This window comes from Dendropsophus ebraccatus, chromosome 5, assembly GCF_027789765.1.
Source record: "Dendropsophus ebraccatus isolate aDenEbr1 chromosome 5, aDenEbr1.pat, whole genome shotgun sequence".
NCBI lineage: Eukaryota > Metazoa > Chordata > Amphibia > Anura > Hylidae > Dendropsophus > Dendropsophus ebraccatus.
The window spans coordinates 123,138,261-123,153,789 of NC_091458.1; the positions used below are offsets into that span (position 1 = coordinate 123,138,261).

General features: G+C 40.4%; 1 protein-coding gene across 4 annotated transcripts in view; it reads left to right on the top strand.

Annotated features, from left to right (window-relative positions):
• AUTS2 (activator of transcription and developmental regulator AUTS2) overlaps window positions 1-15,529 on the top strand; it is a 1,036,368-nt gene that overhangs the window by 219,528 nt on the left and 801,311 nt on the right. Inside the window, exon 1 of one of the 4 annotated variants that reach the window (XM_069971177.1) lies at window positions 2,941-2,985. The exons of the other annotated variants lie outside the window; for them this stretch is intronic. The gene's annotated coding sequence lies outside the window, so the exon portion shown is untranslated. Of the gene's footprint in view, window positions 1-2,940; window positions 2,986-15,529 lie in introns of those variants that run through there. 4 annotated transcript variants of the gene reach the window in all.

Genomic DNA, 15,529 nt, shown 5'->3' on the forward strand with positions numbered 1-15,529 from the left:
AATGGCTTGGAGGTCTTCTTCAGAACAGGCAAGGACAGGGGAGTAAACGGCATATGTGAGGTCAATAGGTTTTATACAATGTATCTAATAGGCAATTTCATATTATGCAAAAAGCACAAAGCTTTTCAGTGTTGTACCTGGACTGCAAAAATAGTCCAAACACAGCAAGAAGGCGACCTTAATAAAAGTGATTAGCACTGCTGGTGCAGAAAGCTTCTATTAATGAACATGGGAGAGAGTCCGTTATTATATACTGCTGATATGCCGCATTGTGCATTTGAATGAGCTTGAGATATCAAATTATGTTAGTGCCATTAAACAGCTTCAATAATGATATTCTAGTGGTTTTTCACTTGATGTGAAATGACTCAGAGTGACAGATACTTAATCTTTGGTTGAGTAATAAAAGGCATTCATCTCTAGGTTACATGCAGCTTCATTGACAATCAGACTCTCTGGTGTGTCGAGATTTGTGTCTCTTTCACTAAGTCATCTATTCTGTTGATCCACAATCAGAATGCCAATCTATTACAATCCAAGGTAGAGGGGAACGCAGATCAGCTGATTTAGGTTAAATACCTCAAATGACATATTTACAAATGCATACTATGTCTTAAATTTAACTACATCCATCCATTATCAGTATCCGTTATCTGCCATGTATACAGTATGTGCCTGGCTGAAAATATGGCAATCTGGCATATCAGCCATTACAGTACAGCCAAGGTTGTATAGGTCTCCTTGTGCCATCAGAACAGCTGTCAAGGCCTAAATTAATCAATACTTCAGAAGGTGTCCTTTAGTATTCATAACACCTTAGGGCCATGTTTAGATGCTATATCAACAGGGCCGTTTCTATGACTGGGCGGGCCCAGCCACCCAGACCCATGGCATCATCGCCACCCCCGCTCCCCCCCCTACCCTGAGGGCGGTACAATGCCCCCCCCCCTCCTCGGCGCCTCCCCTGGATCTCACCCTCACCTCCCACATCTGCCTGTCTTTTAAACAAAGGGATCCTCCAGCAGGCACAGTGATGTTTTTTTAAAGTGTTGGGGCAATGCAGAGGGACATAATTACTATATGGGGAATGCAGGGGGGCAAATGGTGGGAGTGCATAGGGACATAATTACTATATGGGGAATGCAGGGGGACATTTGGGGGGAGTAAAGGGGACATAACTACTATATGGGGAATGCAGGGGGACATATAGGGAAGTGCCGGGGGACATAATTACTATATGGGGAGTGCATGGGGACATATGGGGGGAGTGCAGGGGGACATAATTACTATATGGGGAATGCAGGGGGACATATAGGGAAGTGCAGGGGGACAAAAATACTATATGGGGAACGCAGGGGGGGCTTATGGGGGGAGTGCAGGGGGACATAATTACCATATGGGGAATGCAGGGGGACATAGTTACTATATGGAGAATGCAGGGGGACATATGGGGGGATTGAAGGGGACATAATTACTATATGGGGAATGCAGGGGGACATATTGGGAAGTGCAGGGGGACATAATTATTATATGAGGGGAGTGAAGGGGGACATAATTACTATGGGGAATGCAGGGGGACATATGGGGGGAGTTCAGGGGGACATAATTACTATATGGGGAATGCAGGGGGACATATGGGGGGAGTCCAGGGGGACATAATTACTATATGGGAAATGCAGAGGGACATATGGGGGGAGTTCATGGGGACATTATTACTATATGGGGAAATGCAGGGGGACATATGTGACAATGCAGGGGAACATTATTACAATGGGGCAATGCAGGGGGACATTATTACTATGGGGCCAATGCAGGGGGACATTTGGGTTTAATGCAGGGGAACATTATTACTATGGGGGCAATGCAAAGGGACATATGGGTGCAATGCACGTGGACATTATTACTATATGGAGGGCAAAGCAGGGGGCATTATTATTATTATTATTATTATATGAGTGTCACAGCAGGGACAGTATTACTATATGAAGGGCACAGGGGACATTACTACTATATGGAGGGCACAGTAGGGGATCCTACATACAAGGGTAAACTTACAGTACATACCTACTGACTTTAGTGCACCAAACAGCGCGATTATTACAGTTTGGGAGCCTATAAGGAGGGGAAAAGGGAAGAAAGTTGCTGAAAAAGTGTGAAGCCTAAGATGTTGTAGCTGCAAGAAATTATCATAGTGGTCTGGGCCAGATGGAGAGGAAAAGGAAAGTGATGCCTCAGATCAAAGAAGATGTCACCTGTGAGTCCCTGAATGATATCCGATGTCTCAGATTTTCATACGGCCAATACTGCAGTATTGGCCGGGTGAACATCACTTCATTTTAATTGGAATGTGGGCACATTCGGATGTGCCTGCACTCCAATTTGCCATAGCACACAATGTAAAATGCGCCAGGAGCTGTACTTTAGACTGTGAGTACAGTCCATCTTGTATGGACGCTGTTCACTGAATAGCGGCCGCACAAAATAGATCTGTCAGTTATTTTGTGCGGCTGCAGAGAACACCGGCCATAGTGTATACAGTGTGTATACTATATAGCCATTGTTCCTTATAATCTAATGTAATGCCACACTGTCAATGAACAGCGGCGGTTGTTGCAATCTGTAAGAACGACCGTTGTTAATTGTTAAATTACATAGTGCGAACATGGCCTAGAAATAGATTCTTTAAAGGGAGTGACATGCATTTCTGCCATGAGGTGACATGAACTGTCTGCCTCAGACAATGCACCCTGCTGCTATAAAGGAGGCGTCAGGGCCCACCTGGCCACTGGGTACTGCGTCTGGCCCTTTTACAATGAGGACTTTTAATGAGGACAGCTCATTAATGAAGCAGCTCTGTTACTGACAGAGAGAGGAGCCAGTGGCCCCCTGCCTCCAGCTACAAGAATCTGCCCTCCTCCCTCATTGTTCTGGGACTCTTACAGTTCAAACAGAGGAGATACTGGAGGACTGCAGCTCTGCAGCCAGGTAAGCGTGTTTATTTATTTTTTAATTATTCATAGGAAAGCCTTAGGCTGGGTTCACACTATGTATATTTCAGTCAGTATTGTGATCCTCATATCGCAACCAAAACCAGGAGTGGATTAAAAACACAGAAAGGCTCTGTTCACACAGTGTTGAAATTGAGTGGATGGCCGCCATTTAATGGCAAATATTTTCTGTTATTTTAAAACAACTGCTGTTGTATTGAAATAATGGCAGTTATTTACTGTTATATGGCGGCCATCCACTCAATTTCAACATTGTGTAGACAGAGCCTTTCTGTGTTTTCAATCCACTCCTGGTTTTGGTTGCAATATGAGGACCACAATACTCACTGAAATATACGTAGTGTGAACCCAGCCTTAATGAGGAAGGTGGTGGTGGTGGTGGGCGCTACCTATGTGGGAATTACCTAAAGGAAGATGCTTACTTACATGGGGGGCACTGTGAGTACTGTGCGCTGCTATATTGAAAATAACCAGTAGATGCAGATTTTCCTGTTTAGACAATAAAAATACTATATTTTTCCTATAGTCTGCCATCAATCTTGTCCTCAAAGGCCGGCTTCTGATTGGTTGCTGTCCATTGAACCTACAATAACACTAAGGAAAACAGCAGGATGTGCTGTGATAGGGACACTGGCTGAGAACAAAAACATAACATAAGCTATTTGTTTATGCTCCATGATTCTTTGTGCATTTAAAATGCTAAAATCAATTTTTGAGCACTGCATGATACAAATATGAAACAAGAAAAAAAATCACCATGGTGTTTGCCCATAGCTTTACACAGTGTTCAATCACAATGCTATACTTTCTCCTCCGCCATTCACATTTATGCCATACAAATGTAATAGTTTTTTGCCTGTGTAGATGTGACGAGTCTTAACATTATACCCTTTTAAGACTACTAAGGCTATAATAGGCTATTCAACAGGGCATTGTAAACCTCTTATCCTTGGCCAATGCAACTGAGAATTTCTAACCCATTGTAAACTCTCGACAGAATAGATGCCATATTTAATTTAGATCAAAAACAAGCAAACATAGAGTGCATAAATTTACAAGGAAAGGTAGATTCCATTTATGCTATGTGGATGTAACGTTTAAGCTTGATACAATATAAGTAGGTGAGAAACCAAAGGAATTTTGAGTGTATTCTTTTCTGCACTTGTCTTTTGCACTTGTCTCGTAGCACAGATTTTATAAGCCTATTCCTCCCCTAGAGCAAGTAAACAGCATGCTGAGATTATATGTGTGACGGATAAAATATGTCTTATACCCTCAGGTGCGCAAGGCATAAAAACAGAATAAAACAGATTGTTAGAGTTGCCTGTCTAAAACATGGTGCATGTACAGTATGGTATACTTAAATCTGTTTCCGATGAACTCAGCTTGTTAGAAAATGATTTGTGAAGTGATTATTAGTGCACGTCATTAGTTCACAGAGCCAATATAGCACTAAAAAAGGGGACACTTTGCATACTGTAATGATTAAAGGTACCTGTTATTAACAAAACCTTTTTATATTTTGACATATAAAAAGTTTTTATTGGTCAGGGTTTGACCAATCAGTAGACCGAGCAAGGAGACGACTGTGTTTATGTCTAAACTTCAATGGCCCCATAGACTCATATTGTCAATCAGCCAGTCAATCATCCAATTTCCGCCATGGACAGCAGTGGATCTTGGTGGATCAGTAGCATATTTTTTTTTTTTTCCCTGGACAGGAGTGGAGTGAAGCACTGATCATGGTAGGCCCTCGTTCAATCCACTGATCCCAGTAAATTAGTATAACTTAATAGGAGTTTACAGAAGTTTACAGTGCCCAATAATATGGACTTAGGGGGAGATTTATCAAACTGGTGTAAAGTAGAATTGTCTTAGTTGCCCCTAGCAACCAATCAGATTCCACTTTTTATTCCTCACAGATTCTTTGAAAAATGAAAGGTGGGATCTGATTGGTTGCTAGGGGCAACTTAGACAATTCTACTTCACACCAGTTTGATAAATCTCCCCTTAAGTCTTCAGTGGTCCCTGTAAATTCCTAAAGGCACCCAGTTACTTGGTAAACTCGACACTTGGTTGACAGCTACATCAAACAATCACCCAGAATCAACCCTGCTCTTCTCTCCTCTCTGTTCCTACATTGCTCTGTTAGTCTCTCCCTGCTCTCCATGTACAACCACCATTTTTTTTTTTTGTGAATTTCCTTAACGAAAGGGCGAGATGAAGCGAATTAACGTCCTGTTTACCAGCAGATTTTGATACACTGGGTTCACATTGCTCATCTCTACTCCTAACCAAGTCTCGTTGAGGTGTTCTAGCCATATTTCTCCATGGTTGAATGTCTGGAGCGATGTTAGCAAGATCTTCGTGTAAGGGAGGCATTAGGAAAATGAAGAGGTAATTAGTGTCTGTATCCCCCTGTACTGCGGCAACACCAGAGAAGGGAAACCTACAGGGTGCATCTAGGGCTAAGTAAGCAGTTATGCCTGACTCTGCTTACAGATCATGAGCTACACCTCCTTCCCAAAGCCAGGCCCTTACAGCTTCTTACAGCTAAGACTAATGGGTTTCCCCACTGGTTGAAGTGCACTTCTATTCGTCGGAGAAAAGTGCTCATTAAACAGCAGCATCAGAATTCTCTGCAGTTGTTAGGTGGCGCTATATATTGCTGTTTAGCCCTCATCCCTTTCTTGTTTTGGAATTTTACACATTGTTTCTTGACTGGCTTGACGTATATCCTTTGTTTATGCTTTAAGACTGAAACACAACACTGAAACCTAGGTGGACTGAAACACTGATTCAAATGGAGAGCTACCCTCCAAAGGTGGTGTGAGAGAACTCCTTTCTTTCCAGCAGAGCAGGAATGGCATTTAGGTCTCAGCATGTCTATGTAGTGCTCTTTTTAAAGGAGAAATCCAGCCTCAGCTAACTACTCAAATGTGGCAGGAGAGAGAGTAACAATGAAGCATTGCTTACCTTTCCCCATACCCACGATGCGCCATCTGACCAGCCCCGGGACTCTCGCCAGAAGGCATTTCCGCCCGAGTTGTCATGATGTCACAACTCAGGGGAAAGACAATCTGCTTATGCAATGAGGTGGCGCTCAAGAGCTTAGTACATGCTGTGTTATCATTGAGTTTAATGTATAGAATACAGATGACTGAGTAGTGAAATATTCGACTTTCGAGAATTCAAATCGCATAGGCACAGAGATTCGACTATTCGAACGAATATTCGATCCCATTATAGTTTATGGGAAAAAAATTCTCGGCACTTGGAAATCAAAATTCGACCACTTGGAGGTCACCAAGTCCCCCATGAAACCTCCCTAAACGATGCGAACACCTCTGGAATGACACTGGGGCATTAGGGGGAGCATGCCTGGGTGCACCCAACACCCCAAAATCGCAGTATAATGCCACTCTCCGCAGTTGCGAAGGAAAAATATTTGCAAACGCTTTACGGCAATGTTCACACATTTCTTGCGTATTTCTTGCGCAGCGTTACATACATGATTATAATGTGCGTCTGTAGAGCGTCATGTTATTCGCCCATATCATGCATCATGCTGTACGAACTTTACTGGAACAGTATGTATGACGTGCCTTTTTGTGGGCTACTGGAACAATATGTATCACGTGCCTTTTACAGGGCTACTGCACAATAGGTATCACTTGCCTTTTACTGGGCAACTGGCACAAAATAGGTATCACTTGCCTTTTACGGGGCAACTGGCACAATAGGTATCACGTGCCTTTTACTGGGCTACTGGCACAAAATAGGCATCACTTGCCTTTCACTGGGCAACTGGCACAATAGGTATCACGTGCCTTTTACTGGGCTACTGGCACAAAATAGGTATCACTTGCCTTTCACTGGGCAACTGGCACAATAGGTATCACATGCTTTTTACTGGGCTACTGGCACAATAGGTATAAGGTTAACGTTCCCTTAGTGGGCTAAACAAGGGACACTATAAGTCACTTGTACACACAGGGTACTGGAATAAATACAGCTGCTGCTGCTGCTGCTATATCATCTATTTCTCACCATTTATAAGTGCTTTGGACGCACACTCCAGAGATGACTTTTTTGCTGGATATTAGCCCTGAAAAGGACTTTTTGGTTCAGTAGTAAGCCTGCCTACCCAAAATGCTATTAAAACCTATCTCTATACACAATAGTTCCAAAGGACACTGAACGATATATTACGGTTTCCGTCTAACAGAATTCATAACCCTTAATGTTTTAGTCCATACTGTAATATCACTGATAGCCCATAAATACTACCATTTACACGCAACAAGGCTATGATTTAAAAATATTTCAACACGTTTATTAGCGTGATTTAAAATCTACAAAAAATATACATGTAGTCCAAAAATAATCCAGTAGAGAAAAGCAACTCATTGCCACAGTACTGAATCAATCATATTAGTATGTATCCATAGTGGTAAGCATGAAGATCACTATTAGCACACATGTAGTATACCCACATGACCTTCCAGGCATCCTAGGCATAAATATACCTGACCTATATTGGTTCTAAGCCTTATAATTAGGCTGGGTTCACACTATGTATATTTGAGGCTGTATTTGGTCCTCATGTCAGGTCCTCATAGCAACCAAAACCAGGAGTGGATTGAAAACACAGAAAGGATCTGTTCACACAATGTTGAAATTGAGTGGATGGCCGCCATATAACAGTAAATAACGGCCATTATTTCAATACCACAGCCGTTGTTTTAAAATAACAGCAAATATTTGCCATTAAATGGCGGCCATCCACTCAATTACAACATTATGTGAACAGAGCCTTTCTGTGTTTTCAATCCACTCCTGGTTTTGGTTGCTATACAGCCTCACAAATACAGCCTCAAATATACATAGTGTGAACCCAGCCTTAATCAGAACACATGCTTACCCATGGCAATGATGACGTTAACCCCGATGTACGTTTCGCGTACTTCCGCTTTCTCAAGGGGCGACACACAGGGTACTGGAATGAATACAGCTGCTGCTGCTGTTATATCATCTATTTCTCACCACTGATAAGTGCTTTGGATGCACACTCCAGAGATGACTTTTTTTGCTGGATATTAGCCCCGAAAAGGACTTTTAGGTTCAGTAGTAAGCCTGCCTACCCAAAATGCTATTAAAACCTATCTCTCCCTGCTTGAAGAACTCTCCCTGACTAGGTTGAAAGCGCATCTGCAGTCGAGAGACGGAAGTCAAGTCTTAAATATTTGAGGTCATGTGGTTCAGCTATCCAATAAAGGTAGACACCATTTTCGTGCTGTGTGCGTATTCCCAGGGTCCCTCACGGCCTCCCTGCATGGTGATTGGATTTTAAAAAAGCGCCAAGTGGGAGGGCTTTCGAATGTTTGCCGCGTATTTGACACACTACTCGATTATATTCGAATCTTTCGAATACCGCAATATTTGATTGAATGCCTACTCGATCGAATTGTATTCATAGTTACATAGTTAATACGGTTGAAAAAAGACACATGTCCATCAAGTTTAACCAAGGAGGGGATGGATACAGGGAAGGGGGAGGGGTGAAAGGTTCTATACATATGCATTTATATTATTTTGGTCTAAGAACTTGTCTAGGTCGGTTTTGAAGCCCTCTACTGTTTTTGCTGTGACCAGATCATGTGGTAGACTGTTCCACAGATTCACAGTTTTCATGGTAAAGAAGGCTTGTCACCTCCAAAGATTGAACCTTATTAACTTGAGGCGGAGGCAGTGGCCCCTTGTCCTTTGAGGGGGTTTTATCTGGAACATCTTTTCCCCATATTTCTTGAAGGGGCCATTTATATATTTAAATAAGTTAATCATATCACGTCTCTTCTCCAGACTAAACAAATGTAGTTCTTTTAATCTCTCCTCATAACTAAGATGCTCTATTCCCCTTATTAGTTTAGTTGCCCGTCTTTGTACCCTCTCCAGCTCTAGAACATCCTTTTTATGAATCGGGTTCCAAAACTGGACGGCATACTCCAGATGAGGCCGCACCAAAGCTTTATAAAGCGGTAATATTATATCCCTGTCCCGAGAGTCCATGCCTGTTTTAATGCATGACAATATCCTGCTGGCTTTAGAAGCCGCTGACTGACATTGTGTGCTATTCTGTAGTCTATTATCTACAAGTACACCCAGATCCTTCTCCATCACCGACTCTCCCAGAGTAACTCCCCCCAGGACATATGATGCATGTGGGTTATTAGTACCCAGGTGCATAACTTTACATTTATCCACATTGAACCGGATTTGCCAAGTGGACGCCCAAACACTCAGTGTGTCTAAGTCATCCTGTAACATCTGCACATCCTCCATAGACTGTACTGTACTACAAAGCTTGGTGTCATCTGCAAAGATAGAAACATTGCTGTTAATTCCATTCTCAATATCATTAATAAACAAGTTAAACAGAAGAGGGCCCAGTACTGACCCTTGGGGTACACCACTTATTACCGGGGACCATTTGGAGTAGGAATCATTGACCACCACTCTCTCTCGGTACGATTAATAAGCCAGTTTTCAATCCAGTTACACATTAAACTTTCCAAACCAATAGACTTTAACTTACCCATCAGACGTCCATGAGGAACTGTGTCAAACGCTTTTGCAAAATCCAGGTACACGATATCCACAGCCGCGCCGCCGTCCAGGCTTCTACTTACCTCTTCATAGAAACATATTGGTTTGACAGCTTCTGTCCTTAGTAAAACCATTCTGGTTATCACTTGTAAAACTATTAGCCACTACATATTCCTGGATGTAGTCCCTTATAAGCCCCTCAAATAGTTTCCCCACAATGGACGTTAAGCTTACAGGTCTGTAGTTACCTGGGGAAGTTCGAGAGCCCTTTTTGAAGATCGGCACTAGATTTGCCTTACACCAGTCCCTCGGCACAATACCAGTAAGCAAAGAATCACTTAATATTTAGTACAAGGATAGAGAAATTACAGAAATGAGTTCCCTAAGAACTCTGGGATGTAATCCATCAGGCCCTGGAGCTTTGGTTACATTGAGTTTATTTAATTTATCTTGGACCATATATATAGTAAACCAGTTAAGTACATTACATGTGTTAGCAGCACTGGCCCCACCCACCTCAGTACTGGCCCCACCCACCACAGCTCCATCCTCTTCTTTTGTATATACAGAACTGAAGAACCCATTAAGTAACTCAGCTTTCTCCTGATCCCCAGTTATTAACTTCCCGTCGCCATTATTAAGGGGTCCTACATGCTCTGACCTTGGTTTTTTTGCATTAATATATTTGAAGAATTTTTGGGGGTTTCTTTTGCTATCTATGGCTACCTGCCTTTCATTGTGAATTTTTGCTGCTTTTATTTCATGTTTACAGGTTTTGTTGACCTCTTTGTAATGTTTAAAGGCTAAAGCTGACCCCTCTGATTTGTATTTTTTGAATGCCCCTTTTTTCTCATTTATAGCCCTTCTAACCTAGGTTGTAAGCTATGTGGGATTTGATTTTAACCGTTTATATTTGTTACCCATAGGAATATATTTGGCAGTACAGTTATTTAATGTGGATTTAAAGATTTCCCATTTATTAGCTGTATTAGTATGTGACAGCAGCCGCTCCCAGTCTATGCTCTGAAGTTCTGCACTTAACCCAGGAAAATTGGCCCTTTTAAAGAGTTTTTGCCCTCCCAACATGTTTTTCTTTTCTACACTTTAAGCTAAAAGTCACTATATTGTGGTCACTATTACCCAGGTGTTCATGGACAGTGACATCCCCAACCAGCTCAGCGTTGTTAGAAATTACCAGATCCAACAAGGCATCACTTCTAGTTGGCTTCTCCACAAACTGGCCCAGAAAATTAACCTGCAGGAGGTTTAGAAATTACCTTCCCCGCTCATCTCTAGTATAGAAGTATTCAGTAAGCTGTTCCCCTTATAGTGGTTACCAGCAGACAAATTAGTATCTTTTAAGTTCATGTTTATACACAGACAATGGAGCTCCAACTGCTGTCATGATGAAATGTTTCATTGGAGAATAGTAGACCTAGAAATTGTATGGTTTTAAAAGGTTGACTTTAGGAGATTCAAAAATTTCACATTTTAAAAACATATCAAACATAAGAAGTAAGAAAAAAATGTTCCCTATCTGACAATTCTATTGCCTTCTGATGTCTATCTGCTCGGCGGCATCCTATTTTATTGTAGACTACAGATGTAAAAAGGAAACTGAAGCAATATTGACAGTGTTTCAGATGGTATTAGGGTAGATTTAATTCTGTGTAATTTCATGATAAATCTTGCCTACAATCCTCTTATTGTTCCCTTATCATGTCCTTATTGATTTTACTTTTGGAATGAGTACATGCTGTTAAATAAATGTAACCATTAACCGTAGCCCTCTAGACAGCTCGATGCTTCACTCCAAGAGAACAAAACATTAAGTATCCTTGTGCACATGAGCTTATTTAAAGCTTTAAAATGAAAACAGATTACATTCGCATCCCAACACAATAGAAAATATCTGAGTCAACCCAGAAGTCAACAATTGCTTATTTACTGCATGTACAATAACACTGTAAAACCAAGGCAATTTACATGTGAGTCTAGAGATAAATAAATTTATAAATGTTCAGTGTAACCCATGATTATATTAAGAACTGGAGTAATAAGATTTATTGCTGTAGTCAATGGTAGAGCTGATCATATCAAACCCATCAAATTGATTTTGGTGTGAACTCGTGTGGTTTGGTTTGGCTAACCTGCTAAAATAGTGTTGGCCAGGTGGCAGAATGGAGATAGGAGACAGATGGTGTGGCCTTATGCTGCGTTTACACGGAACGATAATTCACCCGATCGTACAATAAACGATTTCGAAGTAACGATTTTTTTTTTTATAACGATCAGCGTTTAGACAAAACAATATATCATACGGAAAAATCCTTTTGCGATCACTTAGCCTATCTCGCACATAGGTAAAATCGGTAAATGATTGTTTACATGGAACGATCTGCACATTTTTTTTCTGAACGACGATTTAAGAACATGTTCAAAGATCAAAATGAACGATTTCCCGCTAGTCGTTTGATCGTTCGCTGCCTTTACATGTACGATTATCGTTCAAATTCGATCGTTATCGTGCAAATTCGAACGATAATCGTTCCGTGTAAACGCAGCATTAGGGTAGCCAATAATACCTTGCAAACAGGTCTCCCAACCAATCAGGAGACAGGATAGTGGTGATATCAGAGCCACTATAAAAGCCTATGCACATACTGTATATTCAGCAGCTGTGTTAAAGATAGGTGTTAAGAGAAGATCTCTAACTACCCTAATTGCTGTAAAAATCCATAGCATTGAGGCTTTTGTGTTACTTCTATGAACATTCTGTGTGGCATTTCTTTTTTTACTTGCTACTCACCAAAATCGGATAATTTTTTGATGGCTTGTAAAAACTTAAAAAGTGTTGCCTCCTCACTTTCTAGGCACAAAACTTACTAACTTGCAGATACTACTAAAATGGCTTAATTTTAAACACTTTAAGACCAAAAAATTTTATTTTTTCCATTTTAAACTTTTCCTACTTGGATTCCTCCTAAAAACCATAACACTTGAGCTAAAAGGGTCTGCTCAACTAACATAGCTAAACCCGTAGGACTTGGTGAGTTAAATATTTTTGAAAATACAGTCATTTAGCAAATTTGCCTCCTTCACCTTATTTGCTGCTCTTTCCCTCCCATTGTTGACAATTGGTTGTCTAGGTTACAGCTGTGGTCTTGCTAGAGTACAGTATATATAGCTATACGGTAATGTAGATGTATGGAGATACAGTGTAAATATACTGTACAATGGAAGGTAAAGAGCAGCATATCAGGAGAAAAAAACACTTGTGCTAAATGAACGTATTTGCTTAAAATATATAACTTGACAAGCCCTTCAAATATACTATACTATACTATAAATATATTAGCTGAGATGAGAATATCCCTTTAATTTACCCATAAACAGCCATATGAGTACTTCTTTTTCAAGTGATCAGTTGTACTTTACAGTAGCACTAGAGATTAGCGTAACCCTAATTCGATTCCAATCAATTGGCATTTGAATACCGGTGGCTGAAGAAGTTGGATGCAACCCTAAGGAAAACATGGATACAGCCTATGACCTATGATTCATGGTCTCCATCTCTTTATTGCAAAAATTTATGTAATTCTTATCATAGGGAGGTCTTAAAACTTACACATTTTTTATTTAAATCATGCGCATAATTGACTTTGGACCCTCTAACCTTTTGACTTTGTTGTAATAGTATCAAGGTGGTAAAGTCATGGACACTCCAACTAGTGTCTATAGGCTAATTAGCCTCAATGTTGCATAAGTTTGGCTACCAGGAAAGAAAACATGCCATCCAGCGTGGGATTAAATATGAGCTCCTTTTAAAATGATGTCCGTTATTTTGAGTCTAAAATAATGGACGCCATTTAACTGTCTGGTCTCCGCTTAGTGCAATGACGGCTGTTGGTACATTATTCTATTTTGGTTACTAATTGGGGTGGCTTAATTAAACAAAGTCTATTGAATTTAATAGTAAAAACAGAGAAAGAACAGTGACAAAAGAAAAACTGTGTAAACAACTAATAAAAAAAGTCCGCTGTTTGCAAAAATAATTGTCATGATCATTATTTTGACGTCCATGGCGAAAACGTCTGTTATTCAATACATTGTGTTCCTATGACGTCCGTCTTTTCATTGACTTCAATGCACTGCATAGCAGTCAGTTAAATCGCGGCAATAACGGATGTTTTTTCAAATAGCAAAAGCAGTCGCCTTTTCTCTACTTTTGACATTGTAAGAACATAGCCAGACTTTTTAAGAGGATGTACTAGCTGTAATTTATTTGATTTATTTATTTATTTTTACCAAAGCATGCACTGTGCTTTTCTTTCTTATTTGCAATTATAATGACCATTTATTAGTCTTGGGATTGCAACAGATTAATAAAAAGGAACATATTGTTAAATATTCATATAAAAAACGATAATGGAGCCTTTTTTGCCCATGTGTGGATCAGTTTAAAAACTATTTCCTTGTCGAAGCACTCTCTAAATTACTTGTTACCGCCAGCCCCACTGATCTGATCTGACAACCCCTTTCAATTCCTGTTTTTCAGCCCTCTTGGTTTAGTTCCCAAATCTGCTTTCTGCCCGGAACCAGAGTGTCTAATGCATTCATCCAATTATGCTCCAAGCATTTTAGCTGTTTGATTTTCAAGGCAAGGTCTATGTGATATATCAGCATGTTATTGTTTAGTGTACAATACTATCTAGAATGTCAGCCGAAAGAGGTTTTGACACTGAAGAGCCCTAGAGAATAAAATTTGTAAAATGTGTGAAAAACAGTTTCAGCAATTCCTGGCTTTTAAACATTTAGCAACTAAAGTCTTTATGTCATTCTTTTTTAAACATTTTTAGAATGCAGACAGATTTTGTGTTCTATTACAAATATGTTACGCAAGTTATTCCTTAAATATATACCTTATAGAGATGAGCCAAGCAAATCGGGCATTAAATTACCTCCTTATCGATTTGCGAATTCGCCAAACATTTTAGCTTACAGAACTGTCTTTTGGTGGGAGCAGGGGATTATTCATAATCCTTTGCGCCCGTCCAATCAGCTGAAAACCCCACTGTGATGTCAGCAACCCCCCCCCTTACCCTATATATAGGCTTACTGGCTGCCAGGAGGCGGACAGTGGGCTGTGTATAGTGGAGAGCAGGTTGCAGCAGCAGTTAGAGCAGGGAGAGAAATACAGAGAGATAGGAACAGATAGAGAAGATAGGGGGATGGATTGTGGGTGGTTTTCTGTCGGAGCAGTGAAGCCATTGTAACTGGGTGACTGTTGTTCATTATACCAAGTATCTTGGGTGCTGGGTGTGCATTATAGGAAGTCACAGTGAACACAATGTCAATCTTAATAACTCACTGGGTACTCATTTACTGATGTCCACTGCTGTCCTGGTGATCCACCGATATCCACTGCTGTCCATTGCAGAAATTAAATGAATGATAGGATGATTGACATTTTAAAAAAGTTGACATTTTTCAATTTCTTTACTTAAACCAGAAGGACAAGGCACTACCTTTTTAATTAAGATAACAGAGGGTGCTCTACCCAATATGGCATGAAAACATATACAACACAAACAAGAAAAAGAATGCCATAAACTAAAGAGGGTGGCACATCCAGAATAAACAGACTATATCCAAAAAATTACGTATAAGAAATATAGAAATCTTTATTGATAAATAGAACAACAGGTGCCAAACAAACACATTAAAATAATTTAAAACACACACAACACATAAAGGACTGTGCAAAATAAACACAGACCCAAAGATACCCCGATATAAACAATTGTAATGACCCCCCCAATGGTATTATGGAACAGGCTGCTAGGTCAGAAATCAAATGTGAAATATACAAACCATGATGTGTGAGCCTATACCCTAAAATGTACTAATCAAGA